Source organism: Chelonoidis abingdonii, chromosome 3 (assembly GCF_003597395.2).
Source record: "Chelonoidis abingdonii isolate Lonesome George chromosome 3, CheloAbing_2.0, whole genome shotgun sequence".
Taxonomy (NCBI): Eukaryota; Metazoa; Chordata; order Testudines; family Testudinidae; genus Chelonoidis; species Chelonoidis abingdonii.
Genome location: NC_133771.1, coordinates 92,634,908 through 92,655,645, shown reverse-complemented (window position 1 = coordinate 92,655,645; position 20,738 = coordinate 92,634,908). Strand labels below are relative to the sequence as shown.

The following is a 20,738-nucleotide window of genomic DNA, read 5'->3' as shown; positions in this document are numbered from 1 at the left end:
TCTGGCCGGCTGCTGGGCTCCAACTGAAGGCCGGCGCCCGGCTTTTATACTTTCAGGTCGCCGCCTGAGCCTTTGAGGGGTGGGGCTTCCGCCCGGAAGTTCCGCCCTGGGGGAAGATGGACGGGGCTCAACCCTCCCTGTGGAGGAGGGGAGCCACACCGCCTCGCTACAGCAGCCAAGTGTTATTACCATTTTACAGGTAACTACACTGAGGAACAGAGAAATTAAGTGATTTATCTAAGGTCACTCAGGAAATTGGTTGGAAAGCCAAAAATAAAACCTGGTGTCTTTTGTGCTAGCCCTGTGCTGTAGTCACACCATTTAAGAACATAAGAAAAGCCATACTGGGTCAGACCAAAGGTCCATCTTGTCTTCCAACAGTGGCTGCTGCCAGATGCTTCAGAGGGAATGAACGGAACAAGGTAATTATTGAGTGATCCACCCTGCCATCCAGTCTTAGTTTCTGGCAGTCAGAGGTTTAGGGACATGCAGAGCATGGTCCCTGACCATCTTAGCTAATAGCCATTGATGGACTTATCCTCCATGAATTTAACTAGCTCTTTTTTGAGTCCAGTTATACTTTTGGCCTTCATAACATCCCATGGCAATAAGTTCTATAGATTGACTGTGTGTTCTGTGAAGAAGTACTTCTTTATGTTTGTTTTAAACCTGCTGCCTATTACTTTCATTGTGTGACCCCTGGTTCTTGTGTTATGTGAAGGAGTAAATAATATTCATTTTCTCGACACAACTCCTGATTTTATAGACCTCTGTCATATCCCTCTTTAGTCATCTCTTTTCTAAGATGAACTATCCCAGTCTTTTCACTCTTTCCTTGTATGGAAGCAGTTCTATACCACCAATCTTTTTTGTTGTCCTTCTCTGTACCTTTTCCACTTCTAATATGGGACAACTTGAATTGAACGCAGCATTCAAGGTGTGGGCATACTATGGATTTATATAATGGCATTATGATATTTTCTGTCTTATGATCTATCCCTTTCCTAGTGGTTTCTAACATTGTTAGCTTCCATTAACAGCAGTTATTTTTTTTTTTTAACAATTGGTTTAATCACTCAATTGAGCACCCATTTAAGGTCAGGTCAGTAACTTAAAAAAATTATTAAAAGTATTAACATTTTGGTATTGACTGAAGATGGGATTTAAAAATAAATGCAAATTGGGCATCCAATCCCCTCAGCACCTTTAAGAATCTCAGCCTAAGAGTACTTATTACAGTTTTAAGTTGAGTATTAAAACTTGTTTTGATTTCAATCAAATGCTTGAAATGTGCACTTAGATTCTGAATGATAAGCATGAACAAATTGTAAAGAAAAATTTTGAGACTGGCTTACAAGTGCATCTTGTAGCAAACTGTTCTACAGCGGAGTGTCATTTGACAATATGAAAAAATTCAATAAGCTTAAGTTTGTTCCTACCAACAAGGCTGGAAGAAATAAATTTGCTTACTTTGAGTAGAAGACACTGAGATATCATAATAATAGCAGCCTTATAAAATCTAGAGAGAGACACCTGTCTAGAATTCACCACAAATCTGGATTCCACAACCATAATAATTATGGTGTAAATAATTAACTTGTATAACTGGAGAATCTTAAAATACAGCACATGTAATACAGATAGAGCTTATACTATTATCTTGAAAAATGCATACTGCAGTTTCAACTTGTTTGTAAATGACCCATAAAATAATTTTCAATTAAACAAGTGATAAATTAAGGAAAAGATACTTGGCTTTCAGAATTAATATGATCTCAATTGAAGAATAATAGCGAATAATGACTGATACACCACAAGAGGATTTTTATAATACATTCAGAATGACAGATATAATTTCCAGATTTATTTATTTTAACAGAAACATACAGAAGGGTAAACAGACAGCTGTATAAACACTATAGGAGGATATAAAATAATGAATAGTATGGAGAAATGGAATAGGGAAGTTTTCTTTGCCCCTTCACATAACACATCATCTAGGGTCATCTGATGAAATTAACATGCAGCAGGTTTAAAACAAACATTAAAAAGTACTTTTTCATATAACACAGTCAACCTGTGGAACTTGTTGCCATGAAATGCATTGAAGGCCAAAAGTATAACTGGGTTCAAAAAAGAATTAGATAAGTTCATGGAGGATAGTTCCATCAATGGCTATTTGCTAAGATGGCCAAGGACACAAACTCATGCTTTGGGTTTCCAATGGACAGAAGCTGGGACTAGATGACAGGGAATGGATCACTCAAAGCCTGTTATATTCATTCCCTCTGAAGCACCTGGCAGTGGGCACTTTTAGGGCATGTCTACACTACAAAATAAAGTCGACTTTATGTAATTTGACCTCGAGCCTCCGAATTCATTTAGTTGATTGTGCATTACTACATCATGCTCATTGTCTCAATAGAGTGCATCCTCACTAGCAGTGTCTGCATCGATGCTCAAAGCAGTGCATCGTGGGTAGCTATCCCAAAGTACAACTTGCTGCAATGTGTTTAGAGAAGTTTGTGCAATGCCTCATGGGACTAAAACATTGTCGAAGGGAGAATGGGAACATTGTTTGGCCTCCCATGATGCACTGTTCTCCCTCCCTCATATCAATGGCAAACAACCCAATGGCTTTTGCACCTTATTATGCTTAGTTATACAGTCTTACTGTGAGCATCTCAAACACCTTACACCTTCTCCTGCAGTATTTAGAGAGTTGAGATAGGAACTGCCACGCAGAATATTGCAATGCCCTTCAAGCAGCCCTGCTGCAAGTCACTGGAAAAAAACAATTCACAGTTGCTGCTGGCAGTCTCAGAGCAGCTGCACGTGGTTGAACGCCATTTCTGAGACAAGCACTGACTGGTGGGACTGCATCATTTTGCAGGTCTGGGATGACAAGCAGTGGCTGCAGAACTTTCGAATGCAAAAGGCCACTTTTCAAGAACTTTGTGCAGAGTTTCCCCCTGCCCTGAAGTTTAGCAACACAAAAATTAGAGATGCTTTGACAGTGGAAAAGGAAGTGGCAATAGCTGTATGGAAGCTTTCAGTGCCAGATAATTACCAATCAGTGGAGAATCAATTCGGAGAAGGTAAATCAACCATGGGAGCTGCTGTTTTTCAAGTTTGCAGGGCCATCAATCGACTTCTGCTATGAAGGGTAGTGAGCCTGGGAAACGTGCAGGACATAGTGGATGGTTTTGCTGTGATGGGGTTCCCTAATTACAGTGGGGCGATAGATGGCATGCATATCCCCATCTTAGCACCAGACCACCTTGCCAAAGAGTACATAAACCGAAGGGGATTCTTTTCAATGGTGTTGCAAGTACTGGTGGATCACAGGGAGTGTTTCACTGACTTCAGTGTAGGATAGTAGGGAAAGGTGCATGATGCGTGCATGTTTAGGAACTTGGGTCTGTTCATAAAGCTGCAGTCAGGGACTTTCTTTCCAGACCGCAAAATGAACATTGACAATGTTGAGATGCCTATCGTGATCCTGGGAGACCCAGCCTGCCTCTTGCTCCCATGGCTCATGAAGCCATACATTGGCCGTCAGGACAGCTGTAAGTAATGGTTCAACTAGAGGCTCAGCAAGTGCAGAATGGTGGTTGAATGTGCTTTGCCGTTTAAAAGGGTGCTAGAGAAGTTTACTAACAAGGTTGGATCTTTCTGAAGACAACATCCCCATGGTTATAGCTGCCTGCTGTGCGCTCCATAATGTCTGTGAGACAAAGGGAGAAAAGTTTCCACCGCGGTGGGGCATGGAGGCAGATAGGTTGGCAGCTCTATTTGAGCAGCCAGATACCAGGGCAATAAGAAGAGCACAGCAAGGGACTTTGCTTATCTGCGAGGCTTTGAAAAAATGTTTCAGTAATGAGTCACAGTAATGTGAGCTGCTTGTCTTCACTGTGCTTTCCCAAACCTTCACCTTGTTTGCATCACTATCCCTGTAAAGCCAAACCTCCTCCCCCATCTCCCTACCTCTACTCAATAAACAACAATTATTTTTCAAATCTATATATTTTATTTAACTAACAAAAGTAAATTGAGAGAAAAGAAAAAAAGGTAACCTTGGGAAAAAGGGGTTATAAGCTTGGGAGGGAGAAACAATATCACCTGTGTAACATAACACTGCATTCTTGACCATCAAGGGTCTGTGAATGGGCACCTTCTGTTCCTTGTACCCTCCCTCTGAGTTGTGTGCAAGGGATAATGGACTTTCCCCCAACACCTCATGGAACTTTTTGGGGAGGGAGGTTGTGAGCCAGGTGATGCTGGTTGGCTGGCTGTTCAGCAGGGGTTGCAGAGAGACTCTACCCTCCTGCTTCTGTTCCTGCAGCTCAACCAGATGCCTCAACGTGTCTGATGGGTCCCTCATAGTCTGAAACATCTCATCCTGTGTCACAAGCTCATGTTCCTGGGATACTTTCCTGCTCTTTATGTCCATGTCTAACTTCTCAGACAGTGAAATCCTCCAGCCTCTGACCTCTGTGTCAGCTGTCCCTGAGGCACTGATTATCTTGGTGAACATGTCCTCCCGCATTCTCTTTCTCCTCCTCCTAGTCAGCGAAAGTCTCCGTACAGGTATTGATGACATGCCAAAGGACACATTTCCAGCTTTAAGACATGGAAAAGAACAAAGCAACCATTGTAAATACATACAATGTTTCCAGAGCAAAGATTTTTTTATTTAAAAAAAAAATCCAAACCCCTTATTACACTAGGTGCAAGCCATAACATAATCAGAATCCCTACCCATTCAGTGATCTGTTTTACTGTTCCAGCCATGGTGAGTAGGCCCCTGAGTCAGGGGAGACTGCACTTTTCCTGAAGTTTATGGAAGACTCATGTCAGTAGCATAGGTAGCTATTTGAACAATCACCCTTCCCCCTAGCAACACGGGATGTTGTTTAAGAATGGGTCACATGGGGGGCCTCTGGCAGGGTGGGAGAAAAACAGAGGAAGCCCACCTCAGTCTTCTATCAGCCACTTGAATGACATGCTGATTCATGCTGAGCACATTAAAGGTACATTAGCAGCAGTATGGTTTGGCAATCCAGACCTGGGGTGTTTGTGTGTCTACATGCTCTTTTGTTTGCTGTATGAGCACTTTTAATAAAAACTTCCTCCATTTCCCCTAGGTGACCCTATGTGATATCAGTCTCCTGAGGGTAACAGAGGTGGAAAGGGAGGAGATGCTGCAAGAATCTGAGTATAAACCTGATCCTTATGCTGCTAAATGATGCCAGCAGAATTAATTTAGGAGTTGCATGGGAAAGTGTCCTACCATGGTGGAATAAATAAGGCTGCCCTCCCTGAAACCTTCTGCAAAGGATTGCAGAGTACCTCCAAGAAAGTTTCCTAGAGATCCCCATGGAGGATTCCTGGGCTATCACAGTCCTCATAAACAGTGTTTTCCGAGGGCTACCCTCTGCACAGCTGGAGTGGCCTCATGGAAACAAAGACCTGCAGCACCTTGCTTTTTCTTCACAGTAAACATGCAATGAAACCAAATGTGCATGCCCACTGAAGTTTAACTGGAATTTGATTGGAACTGTATACTCACCAGAGGTGCCCTCTCCGGCATCACAGTCAGCCACCATGATGTCCTGAGATCCACAGGGCTCCTGGGTTAAAAATATTTCCTGGTTCATGGGCAGAATGGATCCACTGCTCGCCTGTATCCCATTCTCCTCCTCCTCCTCTTCCTCATCCACCATATTGTCCTCCTTGTTGTCCGTAGACTCACACACCTGAGATGTGTCCATGTTGCTTTTGGGAGTACTGGTAGGGTCAGCCCCAAGAATCGCATGCAGCTCATTGCAGAACTGGCAGATGTGGGTTTCAGCACTAGAATGACTATTCACCTCTCTTGCCTTATGGTACATTTGGAAAAGTTCTTTTATTTTCACATGGCACTTCTGTGTGCTCCTCAGGTAGCCTTTCTCCCCTACATGATGAGATCCACCACCTCCTGTGTAGACCAGGCTGGAGTGTGTTTGGGGTGTAGAGTCTCCATGACCAGCTGTGCTTAAGTTGGCATGCTCCCAATGCTGATCAAACAGGAAATGGGAATTCAAAAGTTCCTGGGGCTTTAGCTAGGGTGGAGCTGTTTCCTGTGTACCTGGCTGCAGTGCAGCAGAGTTGAGAATGATCTCCAGAGTGGTTGCAGATGAGCATTGTGGGACACCATCTGGAGGCCAATTAAGTCAAATTATACAACGCTGTGTCTGCACTACCTCGCTGTCGACCCATGAAAATCAAATTAAGTGCTATGCCTCTCACAGAGCTGGAAAACAGAAGTTGCCATTAGAGGCAACTTAGGCCATGTCTACACGAGGCCTTAAATTCAAATTAAAAGGCTTTAATTCGAATTTATGGAGCACCCATCCACATGACGCAGCCCTCTAATTCGAATTAAAGGGCTATTTAAATCGATTTTAGTACTCCTACTAAACCACAGGAGTAACCCTAAAATCGAATTTACTAATTCGAATTTAGTGCAGTGTGGACGGAAATCGAAGTTAATGGCCTCCAGGAGGCTATCCCACAGATCACCACTGACCACTCCTGGACAGCACTCAAAACTCCTATGCACTGGCCAGGTAAAACAGGAAAAGACCCGTGGAGGTTTGAATCAGTTTCCCCTGCTTTGTCCCAGCTGTGGGGCTCTGAAGCAGCAAGTTAATCACGCTGCAGCCTTTAAAAATGCAGTCTCCTGAGAATTGAGAAAGAGCTCCAGCATGGAACCACAGAAGAGCCTTTTGGATCTCTGGAGTTGCTCCTAAGAACAATGGCAGGTTCTATGCAAGAGCTACATGCAATTTTTGGGGGCTTTGGCTACCAGTCGACCCATACCTTAATCGTGGATTCAGATGACCTGATTTCAAGTTTCAACTGTTGGCTGAGGATTCTGCAGAGGGGAAGATCAGGGAAGAGGTACATGAGGGAGACAATTGCTGATACCACACAGCTCTCAAAATTTAAACCCCCACAGCAGCCAGGAGTTGTTTCTGACCCAAGATTTAACCTTGCAGCAGGCTAATCAAGCCACTATCACAGATAAAGTGGAAGCCATGGAAGGGACCAGCGGTGATAAATGTTAAATCAGTCATATTTAAAAACTAGCGTTTTTTAATTATCAATTTTTAAGCATTGCGTTGTCATTTCTTTTTAAGCCATTACAGTTACATTGAAAAAGTTCCTTAAACATGTCTGGGATGCAGATGAAAATCCTCCCAAGACAATCTCCATGAATTGGGGATATTGCAGGAAATCAAAGTGCCTTTTCCATGTAAATTTTGGGGGCAATTGCTGCCTTAGCGGTCCATCCAATTGAAAGATGCTTTTGCCGCCTCCAGGCACTGGCATGCCTGAATTTGGAATCATTGCTTCACAAAGCATAGATGCATAAGCGCCAGGCTCTGATCACAGGCATTAAACATTCACTTCTGCCTCTTGTGCTGTAATTCCTTCACCAGAGTTTCTGTCGTTCATTGGTGACCTGGTTTAAATAAGTAATTGCTTTGTCAGTTTAGGAGAGAAAACATGGCCCATTATGCTCCCTGAATGCCACTCGAATGTAGCCTGGGGCCGGGCAGGGACTTGCGCTGCGATGATTGCTCTTAAGCAGGAAGGGGTGTAGACAAACATTAAAGACTTACATGGCTGCTTGGAAGCAAATTTATAATGGTAGTACGCAGCAAGGCTGCAATCTGTACTGTTGCTCTGAGCCCAGGGACAGAGTCTCCCAGTATTTAAAAGATGAAAAATGTGACCTTGCAGTGAACATCAACATGTCCCTGCGTAAGGTTTGCATAGATTTTGTGCTGTGTGAGTTGAGTGAATCATTGTTCTAAGAAATGTATCTTTTTACATACTTCTCGTCTCTTTACCTCCACCATTACAGCTGATGCAGTGTTCTTTACTCACTACCCCATCTGCCAGGCTACAACCAAGAGACAGAGGAAAAAGAGGAACGAGAAGACGAAATGTTTTCCGAAGTCATGGAAGTCAGCCACAGTTAACCACAGCTCATCAATAGTGGATTGAAGGAACTGATCAGCAAATACAAGAAAGATTGCCCAGTGAACGGGAGGACAGGAGATACGCTCGAGATGAGAAGGGCGAGAGGAAGACCGGCAGGGTAGAAGAGAAGGTGGCGCAAGGAGACAGGCAGGAAATCAGAGGTGCAGGAGGAAGATAGGCCGCTGGCGTTGATGGAACGCTGGAGCTGGTGCGTGATCACACTGATATCCTCAGACGCATGTTGATTGTTCAGGAACAGCAGCGGGGTTACAGAGTGCCACTGCCAGCCATGTTTAATCACCCTCCAAGCTCCCCAGTTCCATATCCCCTCACGCAGACGTGTTAGAACGCGTGTGGGGGAAGGCTTCCTGCACCAGCACACTCCCCCCATGGAGAGCCAACCAAAAGGCCCTGATAATGAAGCTGAAAATGTATATTCATGGGCTTTTTCCTTTACCTGTGATCCCTCCTCCCAAAGCACAGCTTTCGGGATACCTAGATAAATCTGTGCCTCCCCTGAATATAGTTCCTTTCTAATCAGCACATACATCCAAGGCGGGGAGGGTGCTTTTATTACAGGAATGCATCCTTTAAAAATGAACGCATGTTTTAAAAGCCCAATAACAAACTGAGCTGTTTAATAAAGATTAAATGATTTTTAAAACATACTGGCTTTCTTTTCCTTCAGCCACATGTACATGAAAGGGTGGGGTTTGATTTTTGAAAGTCCTGCAGCAAGCTGTAAGTAAAGGGGGAACGCTGGGTTGCTTACAGGGATGTCCAATAGAGGCGGGAGTGTTCATCAAGGGCAAGAAAGCACTGCAATCACACCATACCCTGCTGCCCGCCGATTGAAAACACACTTTTTCAGGGCTTCTCTGATGCGCACCGCCTCCTGGTGTGCCTCTTCTAATCGCCCTGGGTCTGGCTGCTCGTAGTCAGAAGGCCCAGGCGATTAGCCTCAGCCTCCCACCCCACCACTAAAGGGTATCCCCCTTACTCTCACAGAGATTGTGGAGCACACAGCAAGCAGCAATAGCTACGGGGACATTCTTTGGGCTGAGGTCTGAGCGAGTGAGTAATGATCGAAAGCGCCCCTTAAACGCCCAAATGCACACTCTACCACCATCTCCTGCACTTGCTCAGCCTGTATTGAACAGCTCCTGAGCACCTGGTCCAGGCGCTGCCTGTGTATGGCTTCATGAAGCCACGGCATCAAGGGGTAGGCTGGGGTCACCCAGGATAACGCACAGGCATTCCTCAACATCGCCCACTGTTATTTTCTGGTCTGGGAAGTATATTCCTTTGATGCAGTCGTTTAAAAGAGAGTACTGTTTTCTGAAGATTCGCGCGCGCGTCATGAACCCTTCCTGGCCATCCCTACGTGGATGCTGGTGAAACGTACCCCTTGTGATCCACCAAAGAAGTGCTGCAGCACCATGAAAAGTACCCCTTGCGGTTCACGCTTACTCGGCGCCCTGGTGCTCTGGGGCCAAATAGGATATGAGGTTCCATCTATGGCCCCTCCACAGTTAGGAATCCCATCGCAGCAAAGCCATATCCACTATGACCTGCACGTTTCCCAGAGTCACCCAACTTTGCGTAGCCAGCAGGCCTAAACGATTGCTTTTGGCTACTTGCATCACAGCAGCCCCCACGGTGAGATCCTTCCCACTCCAAAATTGATTCGCGACTGACCGGTCAGCTGTCTGGGAGTTGCAAGCTTCAGAGGGGCTATTGCCACTCGCTTCTCCACAGTGAGAGCTGCTCTCATGTCAGTATTATGGCGTTTCAGGGCAGGGGAAAGCAAGTCCCACCAAAGTTCAAAGAAAGTGCTCTTACGCATGCGAAAGTTTATGCAGCCACTGGGAATCGTGTTCCCCTCTCCACACCTGCAAAAACTATGCGGTCCCACCAGTCTGTGCTTGTTTCCCGTGCCCAAAATCGGCGTTCAATGGCAGAAGCTGACCCATTACCAGCAGTAGCTCTCCAAAATGCTGGGTCCTGCTGGGCTTAGGGAGAGATCACTCTCTATGTCGTTCTCATCACCATCATTAACATCGCTCCTGTCGCACGTGCGCAGCTGCCTCCTCAAACTCCAAGTCCTCCTCCTGTCCCCTCCTTCTCCACCTCCTCCTCCCCCTCTCCCTCCTGAATTTTCAGGCATCGGCTCAGCATAGACAGTCACGAGACGTGCGCGAGCTGTTTTAAAACTTGCACGATTGCATTACTGGTCTCGCGTCCATCAGGGTCCATGGTCTCAGCAGGGTCCATGCTTGCTGTCCCCTATGGCGTTTGCTCTCTCACCCCAGGAAAAACGGCGCGGAATGGTTGGCTGCTGCTTTCACAAACGGGGGGGTGAGCTGTACCCAGCAGCACCCGGGACAATGTTTTTGGTCCCAGCAGGCACTGGGCTGAAAACCAGGAAGTGGGAACTATGGGATAGCTGTGTCACAGCTACCCACAGTGCACTGCTCCTGAAATCGAAGTAAGACATGGGCCATGGACGCACAACTTCGATTTGAGATTCGTGGTGTTGGCGCTCTAATTCGAATTTATAAATTCGGTTTTATAAATTCGATTTAGATAACTTCGATTTACTTCTGCCGTGTAGACAAGGCCTTAGGTTGGCGTAAAGGTCCCAGTAGTGTAAACGCATACACTAACAGGTCAATTTAAGGCAGCTTCTGTCGACCTAACTATGTAGTGCAGACCAGGCCTCAGAGGCAGGATATTCCGTTAGATGGACTATTGGTTTGACCCAGTATGGCTGTTCTTATGTGCCATGAAAAAGAATTCATACTCCCATGTATTTTCTGTTTTGTAATATCTTGGTACTGGGCAATAGCATGATTAAAGAAATCAAAAGTATTCGATTTGAATAGCTTCTCCTTTCCTCGTTACCCTTTTTTTGATGAAATTTAAATACTTTTTATTAAAAAAAAGGAAAGGAAGAAAGTGCAGTCATGAAACATAAGCAATTTGACAAGTGAACAAACCACAGATCCAAGCTAATTCACATGGTATATTTTGGCAGGAATTTTCTAACAGGCAGAAAGATTTAGAATGGAAAATTCTTACTATCCTTAAAGCACTGAAGAAAAACTTGCCAGTGTATAACCTTTCCTACTTGTATGAGTACAAGAAAAAGTTTTCGATGTTACTATTGTATTGTTTCAATAAAGGATTTTAAACAGAGCAGATATTTGGAAACATTTCGCATTTTCACACTTCCAGAATAAACTTTCCCACTTTTTTTTTATTCTGTCGTTTCCAAAGTGAAAGTGAAAAGATATTCCCACGAAACTAAGAATGAATGAATTTTACCTTGTTTAACTCAGGTTAAGCAGCTACATGTTGCGGCTTCAATCTACATCCTTCTACAACCTCCTGATATCCTACCTATCCCCTGCTCCACTCATATTTTTCAGAATTTGTTTGTAGTTTTATGTGTTGTAAAGCCTGAAGGCAGATTGAACCAATCTAAAGCCTTGGATCAGCCTAACTAATTTTAGGAAGGTCTAAGATTGTCTACAGACTCTGAGATATGCTTAAATTGCATAAAACATTTTCACAAGATAGAATCTCTCCTGCATTTCCCTCTTGGTGCTCTTTGGAATGAAACACGTGGTGTTGGTACTGCCCACTGCTGGCAGACAGGATACTAGGCTAGATGGACCATTGGTCTGACCCAGGATGGCTGTTTTTATGATGTATAGAGTAGAATGAGGAAATACGGACGTCTAGGAGGGAAATGAGTAGGGAGATAAGGGGTTGTAGCAACAGCCTAGAGTGGGGCAGAGGGGAAGGTAAGGGGTTCTGGAGTGACTGACAGGAGCTGAGGAGGGCTGAATGAAGTTTAGGGCTGGAGGTGCAGGCTGCATGTGACAAAAGGGGGTGTTGGATTCTACCCCAGCTTGGTAGACAGGAGAAGCACCATTGGAAGCAGGAGAGTGAGCATGTGTGTGTACATATACAACTACATACACTGTGGGGGGAGGGGTCCAATTAAGCAGAGTTCAGGGGGGTTTCAGCTTGGCTAGCTGAATGAGGGAAGGAGAGGAGAGTGGTGGGTCAGAGGGAGCTGAGGCAGATTTCAATTGGAAAAAGAATGGAGGCTGGCTGGTTTGGATGTGGTGTCAGGAAGGAGGAGCAAGGAGAGAGTGTCGGTGATGGTGGGCCCACAGGTGGGTTGAGCCAGTGAAGGAATAGGGGAAGCGCAATGGGCTCAGAGAGCTCTGTGTTCCAGAGTTGATGACAGGAGTGACTGTTATCAAAGAGCTGCAACAGTGATGTCTGTTTTGCGAGCCTTTGATCTAAGGAGAGTCTCTGCAAATCAGAGTACATGGATGAGGTGAGATTCCAGTAGTACTGTAACACATTTTGAGTTAAATGATTTAGCAGACAAAGTTATGAAGTCCTGGTCCTGATTCTGAGCTGAGCGCAGCGCAGCTGTGGAGGTATGAAGCAAAGGTGCTATAACTTACACTCTGTTGCAATGACTCCCTACGGAGCTGTTCAGCAGCACAAAACAGCCAGACATGTGTTTTTCTGTTAAGATGGACATTAGAATTTGTTCAGCTGAGAAGTTAATGCTGACAGCATTTCCTACAGTACAGTATATCAAACAAAATCTTGGTATAAAGATGGCATTCTTTAAGTTTGCTTTAAGGAAAGTGTTCTCTACTTTCACGTTGAAATACAAAGACCACACAGAAGAAAAAAATGTCTTTTGAGTCAAAGATTTTGCAAGATGATTACAGTATTAGGCCTGTTCCAAAGTAAGCCAGTGCTTTAAAAAAAATAGCTATGGTCTAAGAATATTGTTGGTGAAACGGTATATTTAAATATGAAACATTTGACATATTTTAGAAGAACTATTTTCCCCTTACTACTACTTCTGGAATCAAGGAAAATACAGAAGTTTTGGAGTGAGAGAATGAGAGAAATAAAGACTGAGCCAGTATTCAGTTTTCTATTTATCACGGTGATATAAAAGTTTTTAAGATATTACCTACTTAAGATTATTTTGTGACTAAAACATTAGACTTGCACTAGAGAACAAAGCCATCATGATATTCCGTAAGTACCCTCAGAGTTAATGGAAGTAGAGTGGCATGCATGTATCATGAGGAGAATATACAGTAGACCTGTATCACTACCATGGATTTTCAATTATTATTTTATTAATTGTATTACAGTAGTGACCAGAGGTCCCCAACAAGACTGAGGCTCCACTCTGCTAGGAGAATCTCCATCACCGCAAAGCCACTTCTTTACAATGGAATAGAGAAGAGATCCAAAAATAATTGATCTGAAGTAATGGACGTCCTGGCACGCATGGCCAGGATGTGTGACACTCTAGTAGTTTGTCCCTCCTTTCTGGAAGGTAAAAAGAAAAAAAAATATTTGAAGTGAAGGAAAGGGCTAACAATCAAGTGTACCTACCAACAAGAGGTACTGAGCCTTCAATACTATTGAAACTAAAGGAGATGGCAATGTGGCTCTAGAGGGCAGAAAGCTTCCATTCCCACAAAGACAGCCAACTACTCTGTAATAATACAGATGAAAGAACATGTAGCAGTCAGGGTCAAAACAGTATCAGTCAAGAGTGCTCAGTTTTGGGAAAAAGTTTCCAGATGTCAGATTAATCCAGTTTGAATGCTGCAAAAATGTTCTTTTTGACAAAAATGTATTGTAGTAGCCAAAATAATGAGGGAGGTGTGACAGAAAGGAAAAAAAAGAAAAAGAACTGAATTGATAGGAGGAAAGCTCCTGAGTACAGCACAGGAATGGCACTCTGCTACTTACAATATTTACTAAAGTTGTAAGTTTCAGTCACAAACATCTTAATAATCTAATGAAATTCGGTTCTTACAAATGGTGCCTGCATATGATATATCCTGTTAGATCTTTTAACAGGAACAGCCTTTTTGTAGAAATAAGATGAGTCATTAGCAGGTTTAATGTTTTCTAATGTTAATACACATCAATACTTATCAAATCTCACTGAAAAGTCATGAATATAACATCTTAGAAATCTACAAATGATTATCTAATTTGTTTGTAAATAAAATTAAACTTCATAAATTGCTATGTCAACATAACATTAAGGACCCAATATAAACCAACAAAAGGAGGTGCCAAGACTGAAGGCTGAAAACTAATTCTTAACTCAGCATGATATGCAAGACATATGGCAGGTAAAATCTTCAATAACAGTAACGTAAGCATAGCAAAATGAACAAAGGACAGCATTTCAGCCTTAATTTTGAACTGCTCTGCCTGTTCAAGTTAAAGTTATATCCTTATAGCACAATGCTGAACCGTTATATGAACAAAGCCCCCACTGACAATCAATGGGAGTTTTGTTTGTTCAATGACTTCAGGGTTAAGCCCTGCAATAGTTTTCAGTACAGTAGAACTAGACAGGCAACACCCTGAAAATGTGCCTTTTAGTATTACTTTCACGTAGATGTTCACAGTTTGCTATCCACTAGGAAATGAAGACTCTTTTTGTAAAACAATGGGGCAGCACATGCTTGTGCAAGTGATCCCATGAAACAAAATGTTTTTATTGGCACATCTTCTACAACTACTTCTCACCTCTCACTGTGTTGTTGTCTTTTTGCCTCATCTTACAAATTATTTTCCTGTGCAAATATTATTTTAAAGATATATTACTTTAAAAATCTGTCTGGTTCTGAGCCTATCATTGATTCCAAAAATACCATGCAAATAAACTCTTTACAAAGGAAAAAACAACACTGTTATAAGGAGAAGTTGGAAGACTTTTGCCTCATTAATTTTCTAATCCTATTCATATTTAGGCCAAGATTTTCAAAATTAGCTTGTGACATTGGATGGCCAACCTGAGACACCTTAAAAAGGCTAGACTTTCAAAAGGGGGTGTTCAGCAGTTTCTGAAAATTAGGTCCTTTTAAAGTTTTTCAAACTGGGTACCCAAAACTTGAGGTCCAAAAGTCAATACTCACTTCTGAAAATTTTGAGAAAGATACTTTGTGGAAGCAAGTAAAGTGTTGATTACTCTGACTAAAAGTTTATTCCTCTCAAAAATCAGGCAGACAGGCTCAGTCTCTCAGGTTCATGATGCAGAAATAGGCCCTTGGTAACAGATCCTGTCTTGTGAGGCAGAAACCCGTAGCAAGCATTGCGTGCTTACTCAGTTAGAGAATTGTGTGTCCCAAGAAGAAATCACTATGAGCACTGTTGCACTTTCTTGCTGGAGTTTCCAATAATGGGAAGGCATTTGGGATAAATGCACCTCTCCTCCTAAAGAAGTATATATATATTTGTTTTGCTGTTGTGCTTGCATGCAAAGAGTCTCCTAGCAAAGATGACTAAAGTTTTTGGTAGGCTTATGAAGTCCTCATGACTTCCACTATGGTCACTCTTCTGTCCACTCAAACAATCCACTTTGGACTCTTCTTGGATGTTAAAACATTTTACAACTGTTTCACTGGGAAGCTCCAGCACTGCTGTGCTTTGGAGAGGGACTTGAAATCTGGCAGAGGCATTGCCCTGGTGTTAAGAATTGCCCTTTCTGACATTCCAGTGAAAATCTATCCTAATTTGCAGTTTGCACATGTGCAGTAGAGGCTTCGTAAGGTTCAGCAGCTAAATTCTCCACAGTTTCCATCTGTAATGAGCATAGTCCATCCTCACAAAGCTCCTATGTACCAACCAGACTACACATTTGAAATCACCACAGAGCAACTCAGCAAACTCCATCCAGGGCTGAGCAGAACTTTCATAAGTGATCCATCCCATCCCCTGCCGCCCATTCCCATCCTCCATGAATTTATCTAGTTCTTGTTTGAACCCTATTATAGTCCTGGGCTTCACAACATCCTCTGGCAAAGATTTCCACAGGTGGACTGTATGTTGTGTGAAGAAATACTTCCTTTTGTTGTTTTAAACCTGCTGCCTATTAATTTCATTTCGTGATGCCTAGTTCTTGTGTTATGAGTAAATAACATTTCCTTATTTACTTTCTCTGCACCAGTCATGATTTTATAGATCTCTATCATATCCCCCCTTAGTCGTCTCTTTTCCAAGCTGAAAAGTCACTGCAATTCCTCCTCTCAGTGACTTAAGTGGCATGAGGCACCAGAATTGAAAGACAGATTATCTTTCAAATGCTCTAATTGCTGGCACCAATCAACCTGGAAAAGAAAATAACCTGGAATGCAGTGGAGTGAGAAGACATATGGACATCAGGGAGGCATGGGAGCAGCCAGGAGCCAGGGGAGGGTGACAGAGGAGGACTCTGACAAGAGCCAGGTGATGGGAGGGAGTGGACAAAGGCATGCTGGAGGGAGCAGACTAGAAGGAGCCAGGCTTGGGAATGGGAGCAAAGGGGTCTGTAACCACCAGACCTGGGAAATAAATCAGGATTCCTGAGTCTCAACATTCCTTTGCTATCAGCAAATACCTATGGATCCCACTGGCAAACAACATGTTCATCTCCATTTATGGCTGGTCCATGTATAAAATGACAATCAATTGCTCCACTAGTTGCAGTGGCAGAGATCTATGCTATGGATGTAAAGGTTTCAGTCCTGCTGATGACACAATGTGGGAGTCAATGTGTTTCTATGTGATGGAAATTTTGTTTTTTCAGTTTGCTTTTTAAAAAGTTTAGTAAATGAATTAAATAAGAAAAAAGAAGAAACCTACATTAAAAGAACATTAATTACAAAGTCAAGCACTGAAAATGTAGGAAATGTCAGTATTAAGGTTTCCTGTGCAACCTTAATTAGCCCTGTTGTGCATCTGCATTATGATACAGACTTTAATTACCAGATCAAACACTATTTTTTTCAAAAGACCCCTGCCTCATTCAGTGCATACAACAGATGGTGCTCACCAAATAGGCAGCTATTCAATGTTTCATTTTATCCTCTTCATTCAGTATGTTGTCTGGTGTCTTATTTCTGCATACCCTTCACACACTGCTCTGAATACAGAATTATCAATTTACTCACTAGCTTTTCTGTGACACTAATTACTGTAATTAATAGGTGTGTGCTTGGCAAACATTAGATGAATTTATCTACACCCTACTCCTCTGAGATGAGGTGGTATCATCCCCATTTTATAAGGTCAAGAACTGAGGCACAGAGACACTAGGGTCAGGAGTGTCCACTCATTTTGGGTGACCGTTTGAAGATGCTAGGACCTTATTTTTCAGAATACTTAGCATTTTATGGCACTTTATACACTCAGGGCAGAGTTCTCACTTACTTCAATTGCAGTTGTGAGTGCTCAGTACTTCCACAACTCAGGCCCTTACGTGCGTTAATATAAAGCACTTAGAAAATGAGGAGCATACAATTAGCAGCCACCTGCAACACATTTGATTTAAAGGATTCGGAGCCTGATCCTGCACCATTGATATTACTGGAAGTTTTGCCACCGAGCTCAAGTGGATCAAGAGCAAAGTCTTGTTCTGCATAGGAATTCTGTGACAGCAGCAGGGACAGAATCCTTCATCTGTCTTATCCAGGAGACCATCCCTTCTCTTCCTCCAACCCTCCACACCGTTTACTACAAACCTTTCAACTTCTTCAGCAAATGAGGCAAAGGTCCTATAGATCCCAGCCTCATTCACTAACCAACCCTGATTCATTCCCTGAGTGCCATGTGGATAAAATAGTGTGTGATCATGTGATTAAAGGCTTTGCCACAGTGCATATGCAAAAGGGGACCAAAATAAGGTTGTATAGCAAAACTTCCATAGACTTCAGTGGGGCCAGAATTACACCCATTAACTTCAAAATAGTCTTGTTAAAAATTGACAATTCCACTCAGATTCATCCAATTGGAATAATTTTTCAAGGAAACTCAAATGAAGGTGGGTAGAAAGGCAGCGTTCCAAGCCATGTCTAGATTGCATTAAATACAGAGCTCAAGTTCTAGGCAGAATTAGGGCTAGAGTCTGGGTTCAACGTAGATGGCATCGTATTGACAGGGCAATCAGGCAGATCAACAGCTCTTAAAAGAATTTTTTCCATCCGAGGACAAAAGAATTTCTACGGAACTCTTCTGACAAAATTTGGGCTAAATGTGAACCAGAAATGGAAAGTGAACCCCTTCCCATTTTGGATCCAACATAAAACCAAAACCATGCGGGCAGGTTTGAATTTGGGGATCTGAATCCAAACCTATCTGAAATTCCCAAGTATTCTGATCTGAAGTTCCAGTTTTGGCCCATCTCTAAGAATGTACTGTAGAGAATATTCTGCATTGGCAAAAGAATGGTATCTTTCATCTGCAATTTCTATGACTCATTTGTAATACTACATAAAAGCAACCACGATGATGTTTTGTTCATTTTTGTATCAGCACTCACTTAAAGATGCAGTATTTCATGAGGCCCACTTCATCACATTATAAAAATGTGAAAATTAAATAGTAACTTTAAGGAAAGACTTTTAAACCAGCTCAGTGATCCACAGTTAATGCACACCACTGCACTGTCATTCACGAGATTTAAGTTTGATTTTCTGGTCCTATTCTTTCTCCCAGAACCAGAGCCTGAAAATACTCCAGAGGTAAAGCTCTCTTTCTCTGATGATAAAGAAGTGCCTTGTGTTATATGACTATGCATTCTCCAGCTAATTAAGGAGAAAAGGTGATGGACTTACAATAGAACCAACGTAATCTTCTTTGATCATAGAACAAACAGCTGTGACCTGGGCTTCGGAGGAGTGTATGACAAATGGAGATACTCAGGGTTCCAAAACAGACAGCTCAAATGGGGAAGAGTGAGGAAAGAGAGGCCGGAGAGATTATTCCATGGGTCCCACTCTAAAACCTATAGTCAATTCTCTTAAGACCATCACTCTTTACTCAGGCAAAGCTCCTGTACATCCTAAATCTGGCTGACATTGTACATATAAAACTCATAGTAGCACAAAGATGGAAGACAGATGTAGAATCAGCAATAAGACCTCCCAGGAATTATCCAAACAATTCTGAAATCTGAACTTTGATACTGTAACGTGAACACAGCAATAAACATGGGAAGACACCATAATGACAGAGTGGGTTTTTTTCTTAACGTATACAAATAATTTTGATTAATTAGAAACACTAGAGATTTTGCTTTCCAAGTCATACTAATCCCATCCCAGCATAGAGATGTATGCCAAAATAAATGTCATACTCTTTAAATTAACACATGGGATCAGATGAATAAGAATCCTCAGTCCCCTTCCACCTCTCATACAGAGCCATTTAACTGCTGGGAAACAGAAAATTATTCTCTCCTGGAACTGACTCAGAAGGCAGATCTATCATTCAGTAGCCAGCATATGATTCAGCTTAGCTTTGCATAAAAAGTTAAAAAATCCAAAAGCTACCAAACAAGGCTCTTGAATTAGCGAGCTGCCCTCACTTTAACCCTCCTGAAATGCCTGCTGAAAGATTCTGTGAATCATGACTGCTGCAAGAGGAGCACCCATTCTCCGAGAAAGTGGCAACTTTCCGTGACATCCAGCAAGCAGGCATTCCCCTCTATTTAAAGACATCTTTCACTCAGCTAAAAGGTAGGATGAGAATGTAGTCATGTAGTCAGACATCCAGAAAGATGGGGGGGAATTACTAAAATACATGGCAGTTACAAAAAAAAATAAAAAGAATAAGTAATTGTGTTATTTTCAGATGAAATGAATGTAAAACAGCACAATATTTTTCTTTCAAAATGTATTTGATCTAAGTTGATTATATAAAACAAGATGTCTCTTAAAATAGGCTGATTTATGCTCACATTTTATTATCTTTACTAGCAAGCGCTGAATAAGAAGCAATAAATGTTACTGCAAGTAGGAAAAAGACATTCCATTCTTTTCAAGTCTCGGAATATGATACAAAATGCAAAAATACCAGCAAATATTCCACTTATCTGAAATTCAGTGTCTGAATAGCAAAATGATTTACTGAGCCTTCATACGCCTTTAATATTTCTTCATATGATGTACACACAGACAATGAAAAACCCTATTTCTGCTGTGTAATCCCCTCACGTTTCCAATGGGATACATTTCAAATTGATAATGGGTTATGATCTAGTTATTAGACTATTTAAAAACAGTGCTACTTTCCTTTCAGATTAATCACATGATAGATTTTTAATAGCCTAATTACAATATTTGCTGAGTTATTAACATGGGGTAATTCCTGTGAATTCAAAAGACTTAGGTTCAAAATATTCCAGAGCCCCTCAGTGATGCTTGTTACATAAAGTGTCTTTGTACAACGCTGTTAACAAAAAGAGGGATGAACCTGTTACATTGAAAGATTTAATTGAAAACATGATATTTAATTTCCGTTATGTTTCAATGTGTTTGCAAGTCATTTCATTTAAATGCTTCAACAATGCTAATGCTCCAAAAGGAGTAAAAAAAACTACACCCGTTATGGCACGAAGTTAAGGATATACCAACCACGAACTACAAACTCCCTTTCTAAGGGGTTTATTATTTTACCTTAAAAAATGGTTTGAACTGACAATTGGTATTTAAGCTTTTCCCCTCCCCCTCTCCTTTCAATTTTTCTTCTGCATGAGTTTGGCTGTTTTGTTTTTTTTATAACATGGACAAAAGGGGAGAGAGGAACTTTCTGTGGTTTCAGATGCTTTTTTCATCACGCTCTACTGAAAAACAGCAACTTTTTAAAAA

At 42.1% G+C, this 20,738-nt stretch overlaps 2 protein-coding genes across 2 annotated transcripts in view; one reads left to right on the top strand and one right to left on the bottom strand.

The window, feature by feature from the left end:
* The window catches only part of NT5DC1 (5'-nucleotidase domain containing 1), a 279,569-nt gene that overhangs the window by 136,273 nt on the left and 122,558 nt on the right, over positions 1-20,738 (bottom strand).
* COL10A1 (collagen type X alpha 1 chain) overlaps positions 19,381-20,738 on the top strand; it is a 74,491-nt gene continuing 73,133 nt past the window's right edge. Inside the window, exon 1 of the mRNA XM_075063434.1 lies at positions 19,381-19,607. The gene's annotated coding sequence lies outside the window, so the exon portion shown is untranslated. The remainder of the gene's footprint in view (positions 19,608-20,738) is intronic.